The following is a 13,753-nucleotide window of genomic DNA, read 5'->3' on the forward strand; positions in this document are numbered from 1 at the left end:
GTAGTGTAGGGCAGTGGGAAATCCATAATAGTGGCTGTTTTTGATGGGAGGGGTTTCACACCTTCTGAAGAGATGCAATGGCCAATGGTTCACAAACCATACTGGCATTTAGCAGAGTTAATAATCAACCTGGGTTGGTTTAAGTGCTGAGAAAGTGTGCAGAGACGAGATACATGTTCAGATTTGGACGCACTGGCGACAAACATGTCATCCAGGTAAACAAAAAGAAAATCTAAGTCTTTTAATACAGAGTCCATCAGGCATTGGGAAGTCTGTGCACGCACTGTTGAAGCTGCAAGGCGGTCGGCACTTCCTAGCGTTCGCTCCAAAACGAGTGTAGTAAAAGCACAGGCCCTGCGTCATCTGTTTCATAGCCGCCGGCGTCCTTGTGTTCGGGGCCTTGCTGACGGGACTTTTTGAGATAGAGAAAGGAGGAAGAATAGGACTTAGACTCTGATAGTCCAAAAGCTTGTAAAAGGTGAGTTTATTTATCATGTTCAGGTGGGTGTTCAAGCAGACTCACCACTCTCGCAGTCATGGAATTACTGAGCGACCCTACCACATAGTAGACTTTAGTGTTGTCAGCAGAGATTTCTCACAGGGTGAACTTGGCTTCAGCTTGTACAAACCAAATGACAACATTTTTGCTCCCGAAACTTCAGCAGTTTCAAAGTGACTACGTTGGCCGACCTGTTCAATAACTCTGGAATCGTCCTGGAGCATCAGGGTCACCAATGTGGGTGTCCGCAAATAAAACGAAATGAAGTGTTTTATGTTTACCATAACACATCTTATTGAATTCCTAAACCTACACAACAAAAGCACATTAAAAACTTTTACGTAATATTGTCATCACATCAGGGCAGTTTCATAAAGCAAAACCCCAACTCAATGTCAGTTGTTATGAATTATGTTCATTTCTCCCAATGATGTTACCCTACATTTAAGGCAGCAAAATAACCTGAGAAAATATAAATTTAGCAATGGTGTAACTTAACCTTGTGTGGGCATGTGGCCAAATGGTTAAGGCATTTGACTAGCGACCAGAAGGTCGTGAGTTCGAGCCCCAGCCAAGGCAGCGTGTTGTGTCCTTGAGCAAGGCACATAACCACACATTGCTCTGTGACAACACCGGTGCCAAGCTGTATCGGCCCTTGTCCTTCCCTTGGATAACACTGGTGTCGTGGAGAGGGGAGACTTGCAGCATGGGCAACTGCCGGTCTTCCATACAACCTTGCCCAGGCCCGCGCCCTGGAGAGAGAAGACTTTCCGGGCACAGATCCATGGTCTCACAAGACTAACGGATGTCTTAATAATAATGAGAATAACTTAACATAACTCAGTAAAGGTTGCAAGTTTATTTTCAAAAGACTCATTTTAAAATATTTTAGTTAGTCCTGACGAAGGGTCTCGGCCCGAAATGTTATCTGTACCTCTTCCTATAGATGCTGCCTGGCCTGCTGCATTCACCAGTAACTTTTATGTGTGTTGCTTGAAATTCTAGCATCTGCAGGTTTCCTCATGTTTGCATTTTTAAATATTTAATGCTTTAAAAGTTATACATTTATGTTATACATTTTAAAACTGAATTGAAATTATTAAGGGTACACAGAAATCACTGTTTTGTGAATTAAGATCGCTGGATTATTATACTGTACCAGTAATATAACCACAACATTACTACACTGCTGTGTTATTATGTTTTGAAGCTACAAAGAATGCTTTTGGCCGACACTGTATTGCCCAATAGCCAAAGGGAACAGTCTGCTAACTCCTCCTCATGTCTACGTACAACTTGATATTCCACACTGCACTTGCACTCTTAAAGGCAAAAGTTGAAGTGGAACTGGAGAACAGGCTGTCAGGCAGCTGACTCCTTTGTGGATCATTGTCACACTGAAGAGAAGGGTTTAATGCACGCAGCATCTGGCCCCCAATGTTTCTCTAGGGGGAGTTGAATTGGGTTGGTGGAGGGAATGAATGAGCTGCTCGCCATGTGGACAAAAGTGTATACAGGTGAGTGCGTGGCTTACGTTGCTTCACTTTGATGTTCATAACCTTTGACATTTTAGCATCCTTTAATTAAACCTTTGTTTAAATATTGTTCTTAAATCTTTAATGGCTGGCAAGTTGTTTAAGGCATTGTGGGCTCTCAGAATGCAGTGGCTTGGTCTAGTTGCCTCTTGGATCCTGCTCTGCCTCAGCATGTACCTGCTTGGCCCTCTACATCTGGTAAATAGGGTCAGGCAGGGGTGATCTGTGGAAAGCAGGACCAGTCATGTAGCAGGCCAAGGATTCTGTTAAATGGTGCACATTGTGGTTTTCTGTTGACCAATTATGTTTCCCAATATTGTTTTTTTGTTGCTGATTGATTACGTTTCCAACTCTAAATATTGCCATTGAGTTAAACTGATAAATTTAAGTTTATGTAATTGATTATTCTTTCTTTGTAACATACTGTGGTTCAGCTGTAAAAAGCTATTTTTCATGACATCCATACTCTTGTATTTAAATGTGACTTTCACATGACATCCTTGGTGCATTTTAGTGCCTGCTTTGACTAAATAGTTGAAAAATAAACAACAGATTAAAGGATCAGCAATAGTCACTTCTGTTGGGCCTGCAGAAGCAGGCACTTCCTAGTCTCCACCCAGCTGACAGGAATCACCTGCCGCTTGTTTCCAAATCAGCACCTGTGGCTGTTTCAAGGCAGCTGACATCCACAATCCTTGTTTGGGATTTAGAATGTATGTCTCGTGCACATTTTGGAGCAGAGGGTGGCGGTAATGCACCATTAAGCTGGATGCCAACCGCCGTAAAACAGGATACAGACAGACAGACCTTGTTCACTCACACAAACCAGCTGCTCCCAGCCCCGGCATGTTAAGTATCTGTGTTCTCTTGTTTTCTGGCCCCTTGCCAATTGTTGTTTTGCAGTTTATTAGTAAAATACCATTTACTGTTAAATTATTTTCTGCTGCTCTGCTTTTGGGTTAAACCCCCTCGAATCCTCTTGACAACTGGTAAGATTGGTGTACTGGGGCAGCTGCTTGCCTGGTGCAGTGGTTCCAGCATTGTCAAGACAGTGGCATTTGTCCAGCTCCTCCAGCCCTGGAAAACAGGCTGGACCACCTTCAAGCTTTACCAACTATTGTTTGAGTTCTGTAATACAAAGACTGCTGCAGTTTGCTTCCTCAGGGTAACAAATGCACAGACGACCTATGTACATCATGAGAATACTGCTTTTTAAATAAATTCATTGCTAATATATAATGTTTGAAAATGGCTGCTCATATGATTTCAGTCGAGATTTGTAATTCTCGTTGGAGGATGGTGGTGTGCATCAGGTCGGCCTGGTGCCTTTTGCTATCCTGTGTGCTCATGATGCCAGCACTACAGTTCGTAAGGAAGGAAGTGGTCTGAACGTGAGGCTTGCCATGTTCTCACTAGGCACTATGATTGAGTGGTCAGTTATCTTTAGGATTGTGCTACATTCATTAAATCATGGATGAAGTAATGAATGGGCAATTCTATATGACTTGATCTGAATAAACTGACAGTGATTTAGAAACTGATTTAGAAAACAATGTTGTTGTAGCTGACAGTGAGTTGCTTTTAATGACTGGAGGTAGTGGGTGGAGAAAAATCAATGATTTACCCAACACACATAATTAATAGTCCAACAACACTCTCCAGTGAGATCAAATTTATCATAGAAAATGGAATAAGTTTCATGTAAAAAAACATTTGTATTCTGAAAGCAAATTCTACAGCTTTAATATCACTTCTAAAAAAAATTATAGCTGTTATATAGTTAATGAGAGCAACCAATTAATTGCACAGCAAGGTTCCACCAACAGTAGTGAGGCAAATAGCCTGATAATAATTTTGTGTACCGGTTTCACAACAAATGGGCAGGGCTCAAATCTTTTTGCATCTTCATTTGGTACTACAGCAAAGGAAAAATTAAACTGAAAGACTGGGTTGAAAACACAGCGGAAGAAAGCTTTATAGAAGGATTTTCTTCAAGGGTCAGAGATTTCAGGAGGTAGTTCCAGACAGCAGAAGTTTAACAATCAAACAGCCTGTTGTCATAGAAAGTCCCTGATGAAATGGGAAACCAGGAGTAGTGGAGAAATGCCATTTGGGACCTAGAATTAGTGAACCTTGCGCCGTCCTAGTATTTTGTTCAAGGTCATGTTGTGAAGATGCTAATTTTATGATCATTGTCTTTCAAAATTGTGTTTTAGGATTGTTTCTAGGCTTGTGGCACAGAATCAAAGGTAATACGTTACCTGTATTTGTCAGCATTCTAAAATTCTGTCCAAATTAATAGTCAGTAGTCCCTAGTGCATGACCTGATGTACTTGTGTAGAGCTTGATGTACTTAAGCATTGTATGATCTGTCTGGATGGCACACAAATATAAGATTTATCTCCGGACACGTAACAATAATAAACCAATACTAGTGTCAGGAGTTTTGATGCAGGCTGTACTTCACTAGAGCCAAAGTACGAGTGTAGAAGTCTACAATATGACATTTCCATTTACTGCACCAGCATATCCCTCAAGTTCTGTTGGGGAGATTAACAGTTTTAAATGGAATTCTGTATGGATGTTTTCAGAAGATGACGACTACTCAAAAAGCTGCTGATGCTGGATAACAAATTGAAAGAGAAAATGGTGGAAACACTCAGCAAGTTAGTGAATAGGAAACAGATCACATTTTAGCTTTGAAGACCCTTCATTTACTAAGGTACTTCTGAAGTTTTTTTTGTTAACTATGGCTTCCCCTCTTCTCTTGATGAACTCTCAGGTGTTTTGTATTTATCTCGTGCCCCCTCACCCCCTCGCCCCCTCGCCTTCCAGACAGAACAAGAAGTGGGTTTTCCCTTTGGTCGCCTTTCACAGCATCAGTCTTCACATTCACCAGATTAACTTCTGTACTTTTAATGAGATTTCTCCACTCGACACACTTTCTCCTCCCCTCGTTCAGCATTCTGTAGGGGTTGTGCCTGACCAATCCTCATCTACACAAGTTAATTCGCCTATCACTGCACATGCGGGATATACAACACGTACTTCTGCATCTCCTTTCTTCCCAACATCCAGTGACCCAAACCATCCTTGCACCTTGCCAATTTGGTGCACTCAATTTGAAGTCCAAGATGTGCTGTCCTCTACAATGAAAGTGTAGATTACAATGCCACTTGCAGAACACCTCACTCAAGTCCTAGGGTGACTCCGAGCTTCCAGCTGCCTATCACTTAGTTACTTAGAGCTTTATTGTCATTGCTGAGGACGAGATTGTAGTGTAACTCCATTCAGTGCAAAACAGCAATTCAATTACTAAAGACAAAATGACTACATTTAAAATAATATCTTGAGTTATTTAGAGTGACATCGAAGTTATAACTGAGTTAAAAACAAACACCTCTAAAAGTGGGCATTGTTCAGTTGCATGTCGGCCTGGGGGAAAAGGTTGGTTTAAGTCTGGATGTTCATGCAGAGATGCTTCTGCGTCTCCTGCCGGATGGTTGGATATTGAACAGGTGATTACTGGGGTGGGATGAGCCCATCACCATTTTGTGAGCACGCCGTAGACATCGCAAGTTGTGGATGGTTTCCATGTCTGGTAGTTGTGTCCTAGTGATGTTCTGTGCAGTCCCGATCACTTGCTGAAGTTCCTTTTTGGTTGATCTTGTTGCAGCTAGTACACCATACTGTCATACAGTAGATTAGTATGCTCTCATTTACACATTGGTGAAGGTTTACCTGCAGCTTTCGGGGCAGATTCACTCTCTTCAAACTCCCTTAGGTGCTTTAATTATTTGTTCCATTTCCTGTTTCTCTGTGGTCTCCTGCATTGCTCCAACAAGGACTCATGTAAAGTTGAGGAACAGCATCTCATTTCCATCTGGACATTTCAGTTTTCAGGATTCAGTAATGAAATCAACAATTTTAGGTAACTCATGTTCCCTCTTTGTGTCAGAACTACCCAATTCTGCCACAGTTATCCTGCAGAATCCTCCTACCATTCCCATTCTGACATATTGGTCTATGGCCTCCTTTTCTGCCGTGATGTGGCCACTCTCGGGTTGGAGGAGTAATACCTTATATTCCGTAAACACAAGAAAATCTGCAGCTGCTGAAATCCTGATGAAGGGCCTCAGCCCTAAGCATTGACTGTACTCCTTTCCATAGACGCTGCCTGGCCTACTGAGTTCCTCCAGCATTTTGTGTGTGTTACCTTGTATTCTGTCTTGGTAGCCTCCAACCTGATGGCATGAAAATTGATTTCTCCAACTTAGAAACATAGAAAACCTACAGCACAATACAGGCCCTTTAGCCCATAAAGCTGTGCCGAACATGACTTTACCTTAGAAACTATCTAGGGTTACCCATAGCCCTCTATTTTTCTGAGCTCCATGTACCTGTCCAGGAGTCTCTTAAACTCCTGGTCGGTAATTCCCCCTCCCCCACTCTTCAGTTCCCCACTTTGGCCTCTCAGCTCCTAAAGAGTCAGAGTCATAGAGAAGTACAGCACAGAAACGCCCTTTCGCCCATCTAGTCCATGCTGAAACCTACTCCCAATGACCTGCACTTGGACCATTGCTCTCCACACTCCTACCATCCATGTACCTATCTAAACTTCTCATAAACATTGAAATTGCATGCACCACTTGCTGGAAGCTCTTCCACACTCTCACTGCCCTCCGAGCAAAGAAGTTTCCCCTCATGTTCCCCTTAAACTTTTCATCTTTCACCCTTAAGCCAACCTCAGTGGAATAAGCCTGCTTAGATTTTCCCTATCTATACCCCTCATAATTTTGCATATTTCTATCAAATCTCCTCTCAATCTTCTACATTCTAAAGAATACGGTCCTGTTCAATCTTCCCTTATAACTTGGGTCCTCCAGACCCGGCAACATCCTTGTAAATTTTCTCTGTACTCTTTCAACCTTATTTACATCTTTCCTGTAGGGAGGTGACCAAAACTGCACACAATACTCCAAAATAGGCCTCACCAGCATCTTGTACAGCTTCAACATGACATCCCATCTCCTGAACTCAGTACATTGATTTATGAAGGCCAATATGCCAAAAGCTTTCTTTGCAACCTTACCTACCTGTGCAGCCACTTTCAATGAATTATGTACCTGTATTCCCAGATCCCTTTGTTCTACCACCTCAGTGCCTGACCATTCACTGTAAGGCCTATCTTGGTTGGTTCTACCAAAGTGCAAAACCACACATTTGTGTACATTAAATACCACCTGCCACTTTTCAACTCATTTTTCCAGCTGATGCAGATCCCTCTGCAAGCCATGATAGCCTTCCTCACTGTCCAGTACACCCCCAATCTTGGTGTAATCCACAAATTTGCTGATCCAGTTAATCACATTATCATCCAGATTATTGATATAGATGACAAACAATAAAGGACCCAGCACTGATCCCTGCAGCACTCCACTAGTCACAGGCCTCCAGTTAGGGAGGCAACCCCGTACTTCTACTCTCTGGCTTCTCCCACAGAGCCAATGTCTAATCCAATTTACTACCTCATCCTGAATGTCGAACGACCATGCAGGACCTTGTCAAAATGCCTTTCTAAAGTCCATGTAGATAACATCTATTGCTTTGCCTTCATCCACTTTGCTGGTAACTTTCTCAAAAAAATCAATAAGATGTGTTTGAAATGACCTACCACACACAAAGCCATGCTGACTATCCTCAATGAGTCCATGTCTATCCAAATACTTATACATCTGGTCCCTTAGAATACTTTCCAATAACTTTCCCAATACTGATGTCAGACTCACTGGAATATAATTTCCTGGCTTCTGCTTAGAGTCTTTTTTAAAGAGTGGAACAACGTTGGCTATCCTCCAGTCCTCTGATACCTCTCCTGTTGATAAGGATGTTTTAAATATCTCTGCTAGGGCCCCGGTAATTTCTGCACTGGGTATGAGGGAACACCTTGTCAGGCATTGGGGATTTGCCTCAGGGTAGCAGAGGCAAATCTTCTCTTTATCTGCCTATCACCCCCTGCTGGTGCCCCTCCTCCTTTGTCCCATGGTCCATTGCTCTCCCATTAGATTCCTTTGCTCCAGCCCTACACCTTTTCTATCCATCACCTTCCAGCATCCTACTTCATCCCTCCAACCCTCCACCACCAACCTGGCTTCACCTATCACCTAATTTGTCCTCCTTTCCTCCCCACTCCCCACCTTCTTTTTCTGGCATCTTCCCCCTCCTTTTCCAGTCCTGATGAAGGGTCTCAGCCTGAAACTTTGACTGTTTATTCCTCTCCATAAATGCTGCCTGACCTGTTGAATTCCTCAAGCAATTTGTGTGTGTTGTCCTGAATTTCCAGCATTTGCAGAATCTCTTGTGTTTATCCCTTTGTCTATTATCTGGAACTAATAAATAACTTGTTTTCTTTTACTCTTTGGAAGGGACTCCAACCTGAACTAGTAATAGCCAAAAAAAAACAGGATCTACCAGTGGCCACCCATTTTAACTCCACTTCCGATTCCCATTGCCCTTCCAACATGTCGGTCCACGGCCTCCTCTACTACTGCGATGAGCCCACACTCGGGTTGGAGGAGTAACACCTTGTATTCTGTCTGGGTAGCCTCCAACCTGATGGCATGAACATCAATTTCTCGGCACCTCCAACTTCCCTTTCTTCCATGACCTTCTGACCTCTCTTATCAGATTCCCCCTTCTCCCGCACTTTAGGTCTTTCACCAATTGACTTCCCAGCCCTTTCCTCCTCCCGGTTTCACCTATCACCTGCTACCTTGTATTCCTTCTTCCCCTCCCCCCACCTTCTTACTCTGACTTCTCGTCTTTTTTTCTCCAGTCCGGAAGAAGGGCATTAGCCCGAAACGTTGACTATTTACTCTTTTCCCTAGTTCCTGCCTGGCCTGCTGAGTTCCTCCAGCATTTTATGTGTGTTGCTTGGATTCCAGCATCTGCAGCTTTTCTCTTGCTTGTTGGCAATAGTATTTAATTTTTTCACAGGAGCAATCTGATCTGCCTAATATTGTTTCCAATGCTCCAGGCCTGTATAGAGTGTTCCCCAAATTAAATATTGAAGACAGGGAAGGTACTATTTGAACTTCTGACCTAAGGGATTGTTTGCAACCTTACTGCAGAACCAAGCTCATAATCTTAAATGTCAGTCAGTCTTTTTTTACAGCAGTGTAACACAGACTTTTTAACTGAGTTGAAACATTTCTTTTTTAATAATACCTATAATTATGGAGATCACGATTCATTTTAAATCACCTGATCTCTGGTTACAGAACCAGGCATTACATCTCCACATTGTGTTGGGCAGAAGCCAAGCTGTGTACAAAATGAAAACTGAGATTCTGTTCAGGAAGTTGGTGGAGAATTACACTCAGTGGCCACTTTATTCGGTACCTCCCGTACCTAATAAAGCAGCCACTGAGTGTGTGCTTGTGCTCTTCTGCACACTACTGTTGTAATATGTGGTTATTCGAGTTACGGCTACCTTCCTGTCAGTTTGAAATAGTCTGGCCATTCTCTTTTGCTCCGTCACATTAATCAGGTGTCTTTGCCCACAGTACTGTCACTCACAGGATGTTTTATGATTTTCACACCATTTTCTGTAAACTCTAGAGACTGTTGTGCCTGAAAAATCCCAGATCAGCAGTTTCTGAGATACTCAAACCACCCCATCTGGCACCAACAATCATTGCACATTCAAAGCCACTTATATCACATTTCTTCCCCATTTGGATGTTTGGTCTGAACAACAAACAAACCTTTTTACCATGCCTGCATGTTTTTATGCATTGAGTTGCTCCCTCGAGATTGGCTGATTAGATATTTACATTAGCAAGCCTGTGTACCTAATAAAGTGACCACTGGATGTATTTGTATGAGCATTATGTTTAGCATCTGCATTGAGAGTATGGGTCATGGTGGGGGTGGTGCTGGTGGAGGGACATGAGAAGCTCCCTCTCAGGAGAGGTCTTTCTTTAGCAATTGCAAGATGTTAGTATGGGCTCCCCACCCACTTCATCCTCCTGCCTTCCAAAATAGATTGGCCTAGAAATTGCTTTGGTCAATTCCAAAAACAAAAGTTCCTGCAGTTGAAAGCTAGTTTAAACAGGAGAAGTGCAATATTGCCTACATTTCTGCCTGTCTTAACACCTTTTCACAAATTCAACTGCTGCCTTTTCAGTGAGAATTTTGATTGCTGTAGCATATTTATCCCAGTGTAAATCTCTGCCAGATGATCTGAGCAGCAGTACAATGTTCAGTAGTCAACTCCAGCATTGATTTTCTACTTCACTGATCTGAAATCAGACAGTTCTTATTTGTTCACACAAGAGCCAGCTTTTATTTAACATGTTTCATCCAAACTATACTTACATATAAACCCAGCTCTCAATCTGTATTCTTTGTTGTTACTGAGATCTGTGGCTTCTTGCAACCTCAGCTGAGCTCACCTGTGTGTCTCAGCTGATTTTCACATGATGGAGAAGGAGGTTATTCGGCCCACCAGGTCTATGCTGGATCTCAAAACCCATCAATGCCCCTCCCCCACTTATTTCCCTGGGACCTGTTTCTCTCACAAGCCCATCAACTCCATGATTCAATTGATTTGACTTTATGACTTGCATCCTTCATATACATGAGTAAAAAGTTACATCGCTGTTCAAATGTGCAATATTGTAATTTATAATAAATATTACATACAACAGGATAGTCGATATAACATAGAAATACAGTTGTGTCAGCATGAATTAATCAGTCTGATGTCTTGGTGGAAGAAGCTGTCCCAGAGCCTGTTGGTCCAGGCTTTCATGCTGTGGTACCGTTTCCCGGAGGGTAGCAACTCGAACAGTTTGTGGTTGAAGTGACTCGGGTCCCCGATGATCCTTCGGGCCCTTTTTATACACCTGTCTTTGTAAATGTCCTGAATAGTGGGAAGTTCACATCTACAGATGTGCTGGGCTGTCTGCACTACTCTCTGCAGAATCTCGTGACTGAGGGAAGTACAGTTCTCATACCAGGCAATGATGCAGCCAGTCAGGATGCTCTCAGTCGTGCCCCTGCAGAAAGTTCTTAGAATTTGGGAGGTCATACCAAATTTTTTCACCACATAGCTGGAATGTACAGACCACATGAGATCCTCAGTGATGTTTACGCCAAGGAATTTAAAGCTGTTCATCCTCTCAACCTCAGATCCATTGATGTTTATAGGGGTTAGGCTGTCTCCATTCCTCCTGTAGTCCACAACCAGCTCTTTCGTTTTTGCAAGGTGGAGGGAGAGGTTGTTCTCTTGACACCACTATGTCAGGGTCATGACCTCCTCTCTGAAGGCTGCCTCATTATTATTTGAGATGAGGTCAGTGTTGTGTCGTCAGCAAATTTAATTAGCAGATTGAGGCTGTGGGTGGCGACACAGTCATGGGTAAACAGAGGGTAAAGGAGGGAGTACACAGCCCTGAGGGGTTCCTGTATTGAGAGTCAGAGGGGTGGAGGTGAGTGAGCCCACTCTTACCACCTGCCAGCAATCTGACAGGAAGTCCAGGATCCAGCTACACAAGGCAGGGTAAAGGCCAAGGTTTCTAAGCTTCTTGTTGAGCCTGGAGGGAATTATGGTGTTGAATGCTGAAAGATAGTCCAAGAACAGCATTCTCATGCAAGCATCCATCTTCCCCAGATGTGTAAGGACAGTGTCTAGAGCTGAGGCTATTGTGTCATCTGTCAATCGGTTGTGTCAGTAGGTGAATTGTAGGGGGTCCAGTGTGGGTGGGGGTCCAGTGTGGGTGGTAGCAAGCTGCAGATGTAATCCTTGACCAGCCTCTCAAAGCATTTGCTCATTATTGAGGTGAGTGTGACAGGACACCAGTTGTTCAGATATGTTACCTTAGTCTTTTTAGGTACAGGGACAATGGTGGATATTTTGAAGCAGGAGGGCACTCTACACTGGGAGAAGGAGGGATTACTCCCTCCCCCACTAACATGAGGGTTAACTACAGCAGCCAAATGACCTCCTAACTATCTCGTTGTTAGAATTGAGAGGAAATTGAACAATCTGCAGGAAGCTCTATGAGTACTACCCGCCGAGTCATTGTGGTGACCAGGCCACCTCCCTGCCAACTACCCGCCAGAATATCAGCTTGTAACCCTACAGTGACTCAGTGTCATTGCACAAATATTGTAACATCTTCAGGAGCCATTTATCTTTGGTGTACTCAGTTTCCTCTGACTTCTTGGACATCATTCTTCCCCCCCCCCCCCCACCCCATCCCCATTTCATTGCAACATTGATTATTTTAACAAGCATCACTCATAATAATTCAATAAAGTAGAACAAATTGAGACTAATAGTGCAGTGTTACACATGAAAACCCAATACGATCTTCTGAAAACCATACCCAGAGAATCTTCAGTTGTATTGTTAACATTCCCACCAATAGAAAATGGCTGCTGTTGCAATTTAACTATTAAACTCTGATTATATATATTTGCCCAGAACTTCAGATCGATCCAAACAGGTGTACTGATGAGGCACAGTAGCCATGTCAGTACAGCAGGCCAACTGAAAATATTTTGCACATTGGTTACAATCTACTGCCCAGAATGAGTGCTTGACCAGTCTCTATTTCCTATAGCGTAGAAGCTTTTATGAAAAACAGAATAATTTGAATGGGAGGTCATTTAATTGATAGCATTATTACAGCACCAGAAACCCAGGTTCAATTCACTGCCGTCAATAAAGAGTTTGTATGTCCTCCCAATGACTATGTGGGTTTCCTCCGAGTGCTTTGGTTTCCTTCCACATTCCAAAGATGTATGCTAAAGTAGGTTAATTGGTCACAAGGGTACAATAGGGTGGCGTGCTTGTTGGACTGGAAGGACCTGTTACTGTGCTATATCCCTAAATAAATAACAATTTGGGAAGGGACAGAGTTGCCAAGGACTTAATCCTGGGGGATTAGCTGGTAAGGGGTCAGTATAGCAGAATATTCAGGGCTAGGAAGAGAGGCTATGACTGGAAAATGGAGAGCTAAAAGATCAGAGACAATACCTCACAGGGTCCCAATCTAATGCTGCAGTTTTAACACCTAATTGTCTCAGGAATGTGTCAGTAGTTGCTGGTTGGACAACCCAGTAGACTAATTTCCTCCATGGTGCTTCCAAAGGAGCATTTCATGGGGAAAGAATTGGATGTGAATTTACACAACAGTAAACTTCTCTGGTACAGCTGATTTTCCTAAGTGACGCAAAATATTTGAGGAATGGTCAATGCTGTGTTTTACTGTGAAGAAAGTCAAGATTTAATCACACAATTAAAGGAAAAAAAGAAGAAAATGTGATTGAATCTCCAGGCAATTATTTTATACTTTCTAATTATTCAACAGAATAAAGATTTAATGGATCTGATTTTGCTGATGTATAGTATTATATTTAATATTGTTGTTCACACTTCTGTAACATTGCATTGTATAGCGCATGGGGCCAAAGTTATTTTGTTAACATGAGACCAAAAGCACAGCTGTTACCGTAGTTGCTAAGGTTAGAACAGTTATTCAATAAGTTCGTCATCTCACTGCAGTTGAGAGAAATAAAATCAGATTTCAGATTGTTAATTAGGCCAACAAATTATCGCAGTGGGTTAAGGATAATTACTAAACGTAAGATGAAAGTAGAGCCCAAGGGAGGGTGGGAGCACTAATCTGAAAGGAGAGCAGCCATATTA

General features: G+C 42.6%; 1 protein-coding gene across 1 annotated transcript in view; it reads left to right on the forward strand.

The window, feature by feature from the left end:
• Window positions 1–1,937: 1,937 nt before the first annotated feature.
• LOC134355557 (alpha-1,3-mannosyl-glycoprotein 4-beta-N-acetylglucosaminyltransferase C-like) overlaps window positions 1,938–13,753 on the forward strand; it is a 144,980-nt gene continuing 133,164 nt past the window's right edge. The window contains exon 1 of the mRNA XM_063065593.1: window positions 1,938–2,016. The gene's annotated coding sequence lies outside the window, so the exon portion shown is untranslated. The remainder of the gene's footprint in view (window positions 2,017–13,753) is intronic.

This window comes from Mobula hypostoma, chromosome 13, assembly GCF_963921235.1.
Source record: "Mobula hypostoma chromosome 13, sMobHyp1.1, whole genome shotgun sequence".
NCBI classification, from domain to species: Eukaryota; Metazoa; Chordata; class Chondrichthyes; order Myliobatiformes; family Myliobatidae; genus Mobula; species Mobula hypostoma.